The following is a 14,558-nucleotide window of genomic DNA, read 5'->3' on the forward strand; positions in this document are numbered from 1 at the left end:
TCCAATGAGGTAAGCATGAGGTAATAAACTTTTTCATTTTTTTCTTTTGTATTTATTTTTCCATTAGTTCTTTAATTTAATTCTTGATCCTAAAATTTCCTTTTCTCCAATTTTATTGGACAGTTAGGTCAGGAGTAAGCTCTAGGGGTGAATTGACTAAATCACCCCTCGTTGGTTCAATCCGATTTGCAAGTTATTCGATATTTCTTCCGGATCCCTGACTAAATTATTTGACCTGCTTAATAATTCTTTTCTATGATTTTCTCTTTTCCATTGTGTTCACAATAGTCCTAAGGACCGCAGCGTCACATTTTACGGTTTGAAATTTGAGTTTAGATTGACTTCGTAATCATTCCCGAGAAGGTCACCCATCACTATGACCCCCGACTCATTTAACTTCTTGTGTTCTATTTTTCTTCTTTATACTTAACTATTTGGCAATTACTAATTATTTGTGTTCAGGGTTTAACTAGGTGTCTTAAACATGGTTTTAATTCTCTTAATTGTCTGGACCAACATCAGTCACCGAAACAGTAAAATATACCAGGCTATGCAAATAGGGGTGTTACAATTCTCCTCCCCTTAAAATAAATTTCGTCTCGAAATTTTACCTGGTCTCAATATTTGAACAGCTGTGAGTGCTGTCTCCTCATGTCCTCCTCTTGTTCCCAAGTGGCCTCCTGGCCTAAATGATGGTTCCACAGCACTTTCACTAACGGTATCTGCTTGTTCCGTAGCTGCTTTACCTCATAAGCTAGAATCTCTATGGGTTCTTCTTCATACGTGAGGTCTGGATTCACTTCAATCTCTTCTACTAGTAGTACATGAGATGGGTCAGATCTATACCTTCTCAATGTCGATACATGGAAGACGTTATGTATCTTCTCCAACTCTGGAGGTAGTGCCAAACGATATGCCAAAGGACCCACTCTCTCCAGAACCTCATATGGCCCGATGAAATGAGGACTCAGTTTCCCCTTTCTATCGAATCTCATAATCTTCTTCCAAGGGGAAACCTTGAGGAATACTTTATCACCCACTGCATACTCAATATCCCTTCTCTTCAAATCAATATTGGACTTCTGACGGTCTGATGCAGTCTTAAGTCGATCTCTGATCAATTTGATTTTCTCTTTAGTTTGCTGAACAATTTCTGGCTCAATCATCTTTCTTTCGCCTACGTCATCCCAACACAATGGAGTTCTACATTTTCTGCCATGCAAAGCTTCATATGGAGGCATCCCAATGCTTGATTGTAGCTGTTGTTATAAGCAAACTCAATCAAAGGCAAGTATGTGTCCCAACTGCCTTCAAACTCAATCACTCAAGCCCGTAGCATGTCCTCCAAAATCTGAATTACCCTTTCAGACTAGCCATCTGTCTGTGGATGGAATGCCATGCTAAAGTTCAATCTAGTTCGTAGGGCTCTTTGAAGACTACCCCAGAATCTAGAAGTGAACCTAGGATCTCTGTCTGATACGATGGATACTAGCACTCCATGTAGTCTTACTATCTCATCAATGTACAACTTGGCCAATCTTTCCAGGCTATAGTCCATCCGTACTGGCAGAAAATGAGTAGACTTGGTCAATCTATTAACTATAACCCATACTGCATCATGACTCTTCTGTGTCCTCGGAAGGCCCATCACAAAATCCATCGTTAATATCTCCCATTTCCATTCCGGTACTGGTAATGGATATAACAAACCAGCTGGTACTACTTGTTGACAAGTTAGGCATTTGAAAACAAATTCTGCTATATTTCTTTTCATACCCATCCACCAGTAGTGCTCTTTCATCCCTCTATATATTTTTGTACCACCAAGGTGCATAGTAAAAGGAGATTCATGTGCTTTCTTCATAATGATCTGTCTCAAGTCAACGTCATTAGGAACACACATTCTGCCCTGGTGAAGCAGTAGGCCATCATCTCTCATTGAGAACTCAGGTTTCTTGCCCTGTCTGACTTCTTCTAATAACTTTTGATATCTTTCATCATTCTGAGCTGCCATTCTGAATTGGTCAATTAACACTAGTTGTACATGCCATGCCACTACTGTCTGCTCCTCATCATTAATCTCTAAGCTGGCAAGCAATATTCTCAACTCATGTACCATAGACAAAGGAGTAACCCGTAGACTTGCCATAGTCTTGCGACTTAAGGCTTCAGCCACCACATTAGCTTTCCCTGGTTGATAGTCTATAAGACAATCATAGTCTTTTATCAACTCTAACCATCTCCTCTATCTCAAATTCAACTCCTTCTGAGTACCCAAATCTTCAAACTCTTATGATCTGTGTAAATGTAGCATTTCTCCCCATACAAATAGTGTCTCCAGATCTTAAGAGCGAACACAATAGTTGCTAGCTATAAGTCATGTGTTGGATAATTTCTCTGATGAGGTTTCAGTTGGCATGATGCATATGCAATGACATTCCGATCTTGCATCAGTACATAACCTAACCCATTATGAGAAGCATCACTATATATTGTGTATTCTTTACCCGGAGTAGGTAAAGTTAGGACTGGATCCTCAGTCAAACACCTCTTCAATTCATTAAAACTCTACTGGCATTTATCCGTCCACTGAAATTTCACATCTTTTGTAAGTAGCTTGGTCAGTGGAGATGCCAACATGGAGAATCCTTTCACAAAACGGCGGTAGTATCCAGCTAAACCCAGAAAACTATGAATCTCAGTGATATTTCTGGGTGGTCTCCAATTAAGGACAGCTTCTATCTTACTTGGATCTACCTTGATACCCTCTTCCGATACTATGTGCCCCAAGAAGGATATTTCCTTCTGCCAAAATTCACACTTCGATAATTTGGCGAATAGCTATTTCTCTCTCAAAGTCTACAGTACAATCCGTAGATGTCTATCATGCTCTTCTGCATTCCTCGAATAAACAAATATATCATCTATGAATACCATAACAAACTAGTCGAGATATGGTCTGAAGATAGTATTCATCAGATCCATAAAAGCAGCCGAAGCATTAGTTAACCCGAGTGGCGTGACCAAGAATTCATAATGGCCATAGCGGGTTCTAAAGGCAGTTTTAGGAATGCTTTGCTCTTGCACCTTTAGCTGATAATAACCTAATCTCAGGTCAATTTTGGAGAACACAGCTGCACCCCTCAACTAATAAAAAAAGTCATCAATGCAGGGCAATGGGTATCTATTCTTTATTGTCACCTTATTCAACTGCCAATAATCAATACATAAGTAGAGAGTGCCATCCTTCTTCTTAACAAACAACACTGGCGCTCCCCAAGGTGACACACTAGGGTGGATAAAGCCCTTGTTAAGTAACTCTTGCAACTGCACTTTCAATTCTTTCAATTCTGCTGGTGCCATTCTATATGGCGTTATGGAGATTGGATCCACCTCAGGCATAACATCAATTTCAAACTGTACCTCTCTTTCTGGAGGTAATCCTGGCAATTTATCAGGAAATACATCCGAAAAGTCACATACAATAGGGATGTCCCTCATTACTGGACTCCCCACTTTGGTGTCTATCACATGTGCCAAGTATGCTTCACACCCCTTTCTGATCATCCTTCTGGCTAGTACAGCCGAAATGATGTTTGATGGCAATAACAACCTCTCCCTATGTGTTACCGCATCACTGTACAGAGGGAGACCAAAAGTGACTGTCTTCAGTCTACAGTCAATCATCGCATGATGCCTGGCTAACCAATCCATGCCCAAGATAATATCATAATCTCTGAAGGGCATTTCAATCAGATCAGACAGAAAAGTGTGTCCTTGGATCACCAGAGGATAATCCCTATATATTCTATTTACCCTAACCTCCTGGCCTAATGGACTAATTACTAGCACATCATAGTCCATTTGTACACACTGGATAGCAGTAGAACACAACACACTAGCACTGACATATGAATGTGTGGAGAAAGGATCAAATAATACATATGCTTCTTGGTCAAGGATAGAGAAAATACCAGCTACTACATCTGATGTTTCAGCCTCCTCTCTCTGTCTCATGGTATAGACTCTAGCTGGTGGAACATTTGGTTCTGGCTGGTTAACAGTACTCTGACTTCCAGGAGTGCTACCCCTATCTCTGCCTCTACCTAGAACAGCTGGCTGTGACCCTCTAGGTGTAGAGACTTGGGCTGATCCCTCAGATGTGGTAGGAGGTCCAAATCGGCGTGGACTAGTACAATCCTTAGCAAAATGTCCACTCCCTCCACAGTTGAAACATGCACTGGTGGCCTTGAAACACACCCCACCATGTGTTCTACCACAAGTCTCACACTGTCGAACTGATAAAGCTCCTCGAAATGCCTGCTGGGTCTACTGACCAGACCAAGGTGGTCTTTGGCTAGAGAATCTGCCTCTGCTAGATCTGTGAGAGCTGGATCCCCCAAATTGTTTCCTCTTCCCAGTACCACTCTCAGTAGCCTGGCCTATAGCCTTTTCAGTCTTTTTTTTCTCTTGAGTGCCCTTCTTCACCGCCCCTTCTGATTCTAGCCTTTTCAGTTCCAAGGCTTGTGAAATCAGCTCAGAAAAATTTTGGTGTCTGAATCCCACAACTTGCATTCTTAAGCTAGGTCTCAACCTAGTCTCAAGCCTCTTACACCTATCTATGGGGGTGGAGACTAGCTTCCAGCATAGTGACTTAGCCTTGAAAAGTCCCGCTCATACTCTGCTATTGTTCTGTCCCCTTGCTTCAAGCTCAAGAATTCTTGTAATTTCATATCTACATAAGCATCGGGAACCCATTTCTGCCTGAATTCCCTCAGGAAGTCTGTCCATGTCAGCACAGGTGGCTCAACCAGGCTGTGGGGGATGGTCTTCCACCATTCATATGCATTCGCTTGCAGAAGAGATATTGAATATTCAAATTTTAATTCTTTGGCACACTGCAGTTTTCTGAATACCCTTTCCATCCATTCTAGCCATTGTTCTGCCTCCAGTGGATCCACAGTGCCCTTAAACTCGGTAGCCCCAAATTTCATTAGTTTTTCATATTATCGAGTCAATTTGGTTATTGTACCTGCCAGATCTGAACTTGGGGTGGCACATTTCCCATCATTTGTTGAAAAAATGCAACCATCTGCTGTGCAAACTAAACAAGAAACTGCGGTGCTGGAGTAGGAGCTGGAGTGGCTGATCCACTCATATTCTGAAGTGCTGGGGCTTCTCCTTGGACCTCAGCCTCGACAGATTGCTCCACTGAATGATCTCCCTCTTTCATTCCGTTTTCAAAAATTTTCTACTTCCTGAGATCAAATACAAGGAGGTTGCCCTCCGTTAGAGCATTTTCATGATATAAATATGTCATATGTATCAATTAAAGACACTTGAGCAATTGTACTTATCAAACAAATATTCACAATACGTAGTCAAAATTTATTGTAAAACCTGCTCTGATACCACTAAAACATATCACACCTTACCCCTCTGTAAGGTATAATATGATCCCGTAGAATACCTAATGAACTACCGAACTTCACCTACCGATAACTCATTAAGTACCCTATAAGGGATTCTAAAACCATTTTCTTACTTTTTGGAAGTGGTGAGCATTTTAGTAAGAATTAAAAACATTTAATTGAAGTTTCAAAACTAGTAAAAATTTTTGTCCATTTTTATTTGTCCGCAATTTTTGAAAAAATTTCGACAAAGTGCCGTCTGTATTTTGAGAAAACAGTTCTTTAAAAACCTGTAAAAAGCACTTCCAACATTTGTTTTCATAACTCCCAACCACCAAAATAACTTAGTTCATCATAATGCAATTCAAGTCCACAATTCAATCAAAATTTGTCATTTCAAAATATCTCATCAATTCATTCACATTACATTTAAAATTTAATTTCCATATACAAGTCTTAATTTACAAAAAAGAAAATCCAAAATAATATTATTACAGTTTACTGTACAACTGCTCAACTTTACATTAATACATATGACATTATAATATTTACATCAAAATAACTACAAGAGTATAAATAAATACCTGTACCAAAAAGTTCAATGAAGTCCTCTATCTCAATAGTAACTCACTCTGCTGCTTTCTTCTTGCCCTTATCTGTGACAGCAAAATAAGCTATCGCTGAGTATAAAAATACTCAGTGGTGCACAATAAAAACTCAAAATGCATTACATAAAATATTCATTGAAAAATCACAATTTAAATATTTCACAAATTATCAAAACTCATTATAGCACAATTTTGGTTAAATAATTTAATAAACACAGTATTGTCAATTCATACACAACTTAAACCATAACGCAAAATTTATGATCAATGCCGCGTTATACACCACGACAAAGCAATATATAACCCCACTAATTGAAATCAACGAGGGAGGTGGCTAGCTAGCTAATGAGTACTCATCCGATCTACAACCTCAACTGGTAAGCTAGAGAGGGAGGAAAATAAACGATCTCAACCCCATAGGTGGAGGAGGAATAATGTAATACTGTCATGCTAAGTGTGAACATAAAATCAATTCAAAACAAAGTACTTAAATAATTTAGAAAAGATCCCAAACAATTTCCAGTCATTTTTGCAGTCACAAAATGGCAACATAATTTATAAACAGCACAGCGATTTCATAAAGCATAACAATTCAACTTTTCACTTAGAAAATAATTGCATAAATTTATTATGCACAAATCTGATGTGAGTCGCCTCTACGCCTTGACTTAGTCCTTTATCCCTTCCGGGTCTTTTTCAGTATCAACACATAATTGACAGTGTTTCAGTATCTTACCTTATAATAAATCCAATAATTAATTCATATATGCTCAATTCTAGCCCCAATATGCTTAAACTTACATTCTTGGAAATTTTCATGTCGGGATTACTATTCATGGTACTATTCAAGTCAAAATATTGACTTTCTTATGCTTAAAAGGTATGGGAAATTCAATTATACCCACATACCACATTTTGGTTACCAATTTTATTGGTTTTAGTTGTTTCTTCAAATTTTAGGTCTCCTAAGTACGAATTTCAATTTTCCAGATTTGATGTCCTATTTTGTATTATTCCATTGGTCATGTTGCTGTAGAAATTTGGCCAAGTTTTCTTCATTGAAGTTGTTCCTTATTGTCTTAACTTTATTTCCCTTTTTGAATCACTCCATTTGGAGTTTTGTAGCCTAAGTCATAGCCATTTGAACATGACTGGCCAGATTTGGTTTTACCCAGAATTCTGGGCATTCACTGGATAATGGTAGTTTTTGTAGGTTGATTGTAGGTGGATTTTCAAATAGGTTATGGTCAAAATTTGGGTTTATTTTCTTCATGAAAGTTGTAAGGTTATGTTTCAGCTTTCTATCGGTAAAATTTTAGGTCATTTGGACCTTCCTAGACCAAGTTATGGTCATTTACGTAATTACTGTTCATTTGGTCATTTTTGTACAGGTCAGTTTACCAATTTTGGATTTGGCCTAATTGTTCACTAAGTTATGGTCACTTTGTGGGCATGATTCCCAAATGAAAAATGTGTCATTTTGTGTCTAGTCTCATTCCCAATTAGCCTCACACTAATTGGGTTAGTAAATTTTTAGTTTTGATCCTTGAAAAGGACCTAGGTCAAGCTGCCTGCAGATTGACCCTCACCAATCCGAATTTAAACTTGTTTCCAATAATTCATACACACCACAAATAGTCATAATTGACCATTTCTCAACTCAAATAAGGTCAATAATATTATTTGGCCAATTCTCAAATTTTTCTTCTAAACCCTAAGTCAAGAACCCTAATTTTCTAATTAACACCATTCATTCAAATTCACTTCACTAACCATGCTCAACACCTCTTAACACATCACAATTCATGTTTAATTTAAATAAACACCATCAAAACCCTAAATACCATGGCTGGCCAAAATTCCATGATTTACCAAGACATGCATAATTTTTGTAATTCCTAAATTTAAATCCTCATCTTCAAGTTCACTTCCATGCATACATAACTAAATTAACTTAAAAGAAAGTTTACCTCAAATGAAGCTTTTTCTATCTTTTCAAACTCTCCAATTTTCCTTTCTTTTTCACTTTCAATCTTCAAATCAAGACCCAATGACAAGTTTTAACCAAGAAAACATCAAAATCTATGGCTGAATTTTTGGTTTAGAAAGCTTTAAAATAAGCTTTCATGGTGGAAAGATGGAAGAGATGAGAGAAAAAAGAGAGAGAAGAGAATGAGAGCCAGCACACTTGAAAAAAGAAGAAGAAGAATGGTTTAATTTTTTTAATTTTATGTATTTTTAAGTCTTTGAAAATGCTTTTGACTTAGTCAATTTAGGTAGGCAAATTAAAATTATATTTTGACATAATGATGATGTCATCCAATGAGGTAAGCATGAGGTAATAAACTTTTTCAATTTTCTTTTTCTTTGTATTTATTTTTTCATTAGTTCTTTAATTTAACTCTTGATCTCAAAATTTCTTTTTCTCTGATTTTATTGGACAGTTAGGTCAGGAGTCAGCTCTAGGGGTGAATTGACTAGATCGCCCCTCGCCGGTTGAATCCGGTTTGCAAGTTATTCGATATTTCTTTCGAATCCCTGACCTAATTATTTGACCTGCTTAATAATTCTTTTCTGTGATTTGCTCTTTTTCACTATGTTCACAAAGTCCTAAGGACCGCAGCGTCACATTTTATGATTCAAAATTTGAGTTTAGACTAACCTCGCAGTCATTCCCGAGAAGGTCACCCATCACTGTGACCCTCGGCTCATTTAACTTCTTGTGTTTTATTTTTCTTCTTTATACTTAACTATTTGGCAATTACTAATTATTTGTGTTCAGGGCTTAACTAGGTGTCTTAGACATGGTTCTAATTCTCTTAATTGTCCAGACTGACACCGATCACCGGAGTAGTAAAATATACCAGGCTATGCAAATAGGGGTGTTACATTCTCGTCCACAATTCAAAAGGTGTTTTTGGAACTGCCTTACTAGGAACCTATTTAACAAGTATATGGCAATTTTCAAGGCACACATCCATAAGGATGAGGGTAAAGTTGAATAACTCATCGTACTCCTAACCATTTCCATTAAGATACAGTTTCATCTTTCAGCAACACCATTTTATTGCAGTATACCCGGCATTAAATATTAAGCATAAATGCCATGCTTTTCTAAGAATTTAGCAAATGGACCAAGACATTGTCTCATTTCATTATGCTTTTCATAATATTCACCACCTCTATCAGACCTAATAATTTTCACCTTTCCGTCTAGTTACTTTTCAACCTCATTAATAAACATTTCTAAACCATTTACCAATTGATATTTTTCATGCAACAAATAGACATAACCATAATGTGAAAAATCATTTATAAAGGTAATAAAATATTTTTCACCAACAAAAGATGAAGCATTAAAAGGACCACATATATCAGTGTGTATAATCTCTAGGAGCTGTGTGCTTCTTGTGGTTGATTTCTTAATTGTGAATTTTATTTGTTTTCCTTTAATATAATCCACACAAATGCTAAGATCAGTAAAATCCAATTCTAGTAGAATTTTATTCTTTACTAATCTTTGGATTCTATCCTTGGATATATGGCCTAAGCGTTTATGCCACAAAAAAGATGAATTTTCATTCACCAAACTACGTTTCAAATCAACATTATGATGTAAAAATAACAAGGTCTCAGCAAACAAAGAATCAAGCTTCAACTTATAAAGACCATCACTAAGAACACCAGAACCAATGAGATAATTATGTTTGAATAAATTGTAACATCCATTCCCAAAATGAAAAGTATATCCAAAAGCATCAAGTTTAGACAAAGAAATCAAGTTATGAGAAACGGTAGGTACATAAAGAGTTTCAAACAAATCTAAGTGATGTCCAGTGTCTAAAATCGAATGATAAGTTCCAATGGCTTCCACTGGAGCTTTGTTCCAGTTTCCCATATAGACAAATCTTTCATTTGGTGGGCTTATGGTTTGGGTTAAAAGGAATCCCTGCATCATATTTGAAACATGAGTGGTACAACCAGAGTCAATCCACCAAGTATTATAAGGAACTTCTGTTAAATTTGATTCAAAACATATTGAAGCTCTAGGCTTACCTTTCTTTTTGAACCATGCCTTACATTTCAGGCAATCCCTCTGATAGTGTCCAACTTTATTGCAAAAGTGACACCAGTCTTTGTTATGTTCCTTTTTGTGGATTTGAGCAGATGACTCATTAATCTTTAATGGTCCTTTATTACTCTTATCACTCTTCTTCCATTGTTTCTTTTTTTGCTCCTGACTATCCTATGATATTTACTTAATGAGTTCCTTGTTTCTTAAGCCTTGCCTCTTCTTGAGTGAGCATGCTTTTTAATTTAGTCACATTCATTTTTCTTTTATTGTATTGTAATTGATTTGGAATGGACCATACTCAGGAGGCAAGGAGTTTATGATAAACTGCATAAGGAATCTATCATCCACGGTCATTCCTGTATTTTGTAATCTTGCTGTTATATTAGACATTTCAGTAACATGATCATGCATAGCATGAAAACCATCAAACTTCATGGTGGTTAACGTACCCATTAGTATCCCAGTAAATGATTTGTCAGTATACTTAGATTGAGAGTGCTTCTCAACTAACTTCATAAATTCCTTAGCACTATCAGTTTGAGGAATTATTGCCTTTATGTTACTTGCCACAGTCATCCACATGAACATCAAGCTCAATCTATTCAATCTTTCCTAAGCTTTATAGAAAGATCTTTATTAATTGCGGCTTGAATTAATAAAAGCAGTGGGCTTATCTTCTAAAATTGCCAAATCAAGATCTAAAGCACCTAATGAAACTAAACTTCTTCACTCCATTCAGGATAAGTAAGCCCATTAAACTTAACAATAGATGAAACCTGCGAATGATGAGTAACTAATGCTGCAAGGTATATAAAACTCACATATTAATTCTTCAACCACAAAATTTTGAGTATATAATTCAAATCCAAATATTACTAATTCTAATATTAATTTTGTATTTAAGTTCTTCTTCAGGTGAAACATCAATACATAACAATAAATCATAATTGATGCTTAAAATAAAATTTCACATAATTGGCAGCTATACATAGTCAAGTTACACACGCTTTTTATCTTTGGATAAACTAAAAATGCCTAACCAAGTATAATAATTAACCAATATCATGTTCATGATTATAAAATAACCAATCAACCTTTAGGCGATCCTTAAATATTTCATAATCAATGAACTTGAATTACTCATGATATAACAAATATTCACATCATTATGTCATCTCATTAATATCATCACATACTCATGAGTAATCAAATTTATCTTATTTGATGTCAATAAAACTTTCTAAATTTGGCCACTTTACTGACTAACAAATTTCACATAAATTTGAAGGCATGGAAGCATGGATTTAAGGGCATTAGAGCATTGAATTTTAAAATTATTTCTAAGGTTACATTCAACATACCAAATGATTTATGATGTACCTAGCCAATTTCTAATGCCCTTAGGCATACCAAAACACATTTTAGCATGCATTAGAGGTTCATTTGCCATTAAGAATTGAGGTTTAGAATTTGATCACATTAAATGCTAACTAAAAGAGGGATGGAGTTCAGCCAACCTCCAAGGCACTGAATCAATACTTCTTACTCTCTTGGGTGCTCCTAGGGCTTCAAGTGTTGCCCCTCTAGCTTGTCCACCACAAGCACAACAAGGTTCACCAATGGTAGCCTAAAAACTTCTCTTTGAAGTTTGCCAACCACTTGAAAGATAGGGCTTTGCTTTGGTAAAGATTGTATGGGTGTATAAGAACTAGAAACTTTTTCTAGTAATTTTAATTCAAGAAGAAATCAAGTTTTTCTTCAAGAATTAAAAGAAATCAAAAGAAAGAGAGGGAGTCCATGGCTACTTTCCATGAAGAAAAAGGGAACAAGATGGCTTCTTCTTCTTCCTTTTTCATTTATATACATAAGACAAAATCCTTAATGAAGTGCCACTTGTCAAGCTCCAATTTAATATTACTTTACATTTGTCTCAATTTCATTAAGACAAGTGTCAAAGCTTGATTCAATCATGAAAAAGTTGTCTTCCATTATGGGAAGACAAATGGCACACTCACATAGGTGACACGTCTCATGGTGCCACGTGTCACCATATGCAATTACCATTTTGCCCTTGCTTACAATTTTGAGTTTTCAACCCAAAATTGTAATTTCTCCCTTAAATTAATTTATATCAAATATAAATTAATTAATCTCTATTAATTAATTTCTCCATTTTATTTATATTTAAACTTTTTAAATATAAATATAATTTATATTATGCATCCAACAACCTAGATTTGGTTTCAAGTCATGCTAGGGACTTTGCAATCTTATTGCAAACCAAACCTAATTAATTAATTAATTAATTAAACTCTTTAATTAATCAATTCAATCATAATACACTTGGTGAATTGCTTGTGTAGATGTGTGACTTACTAGGCTCATTATTAATTAGCAATGAGAAGTGATATTACCTCTTAATATCATTAGAACTCTTTCTCACTATAAATGATTTTTCTAAATCATTTTAGGCGTCATAGACTATGGTTGACACCTAGCATAGCATACCATGGCCACCCAATCAATTATAAGGAATGCCTTAAATGAACCTTTAATCATATGTTACCATGCACTAAGATCTCTCCGTTATAAAATCTCAATTCTAGCTGGAGTCATGGTTAATGTCAAACTCTAAATGCTATGAATGTTATGTTCTCTTTTAATTATAATTCTTGATTTTTTAGACTTTCTAGTCAGAAACTTCTTTCTAAATAAGTCTATCTATCTTGGCCAGAAATTTGAATCATCAAGAATAATTAAATGAACATAGAATTTTATCCCTATTTACTTAGGGTAACAGATCCCATCTTCATCAATACCTATTTCCATATATAACTAGTAGGAGCCAACACATGCCCATATACCCATGCACAGTACGAGTATGAAAGTAGTATAAAACTTAAACCACCTATATACAAGATAATTTTGTGTTATCTCAGGTCTAAAGATTATATGCATGGATATGATATATGGCAATGCATTGACAAGAGTAAACTCTACGTGCTTGTCATAAGCATCACTGATTCGGCCTACTTATCATTTATAAGCACCTATCATATTTATTATGTATCATGAGACTCACCACTCTAACTTGTTAATATCTCATTTTAATACTTTGGCAATAAACATGATTACAATCTATCTGGATAAGTCATGTCCTTAGTGAAGCATCATCGATCGTGAACCAATTTATGATACTTTATGCTAGAAATACTGTTACTCATATTTTTAATAACTTAATAATAGAATTTCTAACAAAATATCACACCTTTTCAATTACACATAAATAGATTATGTAAACAGAAATGTGTAATTGCCTTTTATTAATAAAATTATGTATAAAATACATACAAAATGATATGCTCGAGGGCATACTACTAACAATCTCCCTCTAGCACTATAGCCATTCATTACAGTATCTTAGACCCATCTTCTCAAGATATCGGTCTAAATGAGTTTGTGACATAGCCTTCGTGAATGGATCAGCAGGATTTTTGGCTGATGCTATTTTCTGCATGGCTATATCTCCTTGCCTAACTCTCTAACTGATAATGTGATAGCGCCTTTCTATGTATTTGAATTTCTGGTGAAACTGGGGTTTCTTAGTCTGAATGACTGCTTCATTGTTGTCACAGTAGAGAGGAACTACTGACTCAATGGAAGGAAATACTATAAGTTTTGTCACGAACTTCTTTATCCAAACAGCCTCTTTTGCAGCATCTAATGCAGCAATATACTCGACCTCCATAGTGGAGTCAATAGTTTTACTCTATTTGGAACTTTTCCAACTAACTGCACCTCTATTACAAACGAACACAAAGCCAGAGATATACTTTCTATCATCAATATTTGATTAAAAATCAGAATCAGTATAACCATCCAATTGTATGTCGCCACCTCCATAGATCAAGAATAAATCCTTAGTTCTTCTCAAGTACTTAAGAATATTCTTGATAGCTATCCAGTGTTCCAAACCTGAATTGGATTGAAACCTGCTAGTCAAACTAATAGTATATGCGATATTCGACCTAGTACACAATATTGCATACATTAAACTTGCAATAGCCGAAGCATATGGAATCCTAGCCATTTTGTCTCTTTCTTCAGGTGTCTTTGGAGACATCTCCTTAGAAAGATGGATGCCATGTCTTACTGGTAACAATCGTCTCTTGGAATCAAGCATGTTAAACCTTTTTAACACCTTTTCGAAGTATAAACTTTGGGACAAACTAATTATTCTTTTTGCTCTATCTCTATAGATGCGAATTCCAAGAATATATGTTGCTTCCTCTAAGTCTTTTATGGAGAATGTATTTGATAACCATACCTTGACAGTTGTTAACATACCTATGTCATTGCCTATTAATAAAATGTCATCTACATATAAGACAAGAAAAGTGACAGCACTCCCACTAACCTTCTTATAAATACATGGCTCATCCACATTTTTGATAAAATCAAATA

Source organism: Hevea brasiliensis, chromosome 10, assembly GCF_030052815.1.
Source record: "Hevea brasiliensis isolate MT/VB/25A 57/8 chromosome 10, ASM3005281v1, whole genome shotgun sequence".
Classification (NCBI taxonomy): domain Eukaryota; kingdom Viridiplantae; phylum Streptophyta; class Magnoliopsida; order Malpighiales; family Euphorbiaceae; genus Hevea; species Hevea brasiliensis.